Genomic DNA, 764 nt, shown 5'->3' on the forward strand with positions numbered 1-764 from the left:
AGTCGGTAGACCTTAGGATCCACTCCATTGGTCTTAACAGTGTCACAGATTTGCAAGAATTTTGACAGGAATTAGTGTGGATCTTCCAGTGGAAGTTCATGAAACTTGCAATTTTGTTGCAGAAGAGAGACTAACTGAGGCTTAAACTCAAAGTTGTTAGCTCTAATAGAAGGTTGGAGATACTTCTTCCATAGAAGTCAGAGGTAGGCATGGTGAAAGCACCAAGAACCTTTCTTGCCACTCTTTCATGATTAGGCTCGGCTGCCATGTCTTCACCTTCTTGTTTGAACTTTTCGGATAGGTTTTTTTCGGAGTATTGTACTTTAGCTTGTTGTAAACGCCTCCTTAGAGTTTTCTCAAGTTCAGGATCAAGATTAAAGAGAGGTTCTTTATCCCTGTTCCTGGTCATAAACAAGAAAAAGAAAACAAGAAAGAAGAGGAATGGGAGATCTATGTTCAAGAACAGAGGACTCCCTGTGTGATGTGATGAAGAAAGGAAAGAAGAATGAAGATAGAAGAAGAGAGAAGAAGAATTCGAATAAGAGAGAAGAAGAATTTGAAAATTAGAAGTAGAAATGATAAACAAGAATTAAAATATTTTTTATTTTATTTATTTATTTAATTCGAAATTAAAGGTTAATTAACTAAAAAGAATTGAAAATTAATTGATGAATTTCAAAAAAGAAGAGGGAGGAATAAAGAAGATATTTTCGAAAATAGAAGAGAGCGAGTTAGTTAGGAAGTTTTGAAAAAGAAGAAAGAGA

This window comes from Arachis ipaensis, chromosome B09 (assembly GCF_000816755.2).
Source record: "Arachis ipaensis cultivar K30076 chromosome B09, Araip1.1, whole genome shotgun sequence".
NCBI lineage: Eukaryota > Viridiplantae > Streptophyta > Magnoliopsida > Fabales > Fabaceae > Arachis > Arachis ipaensis.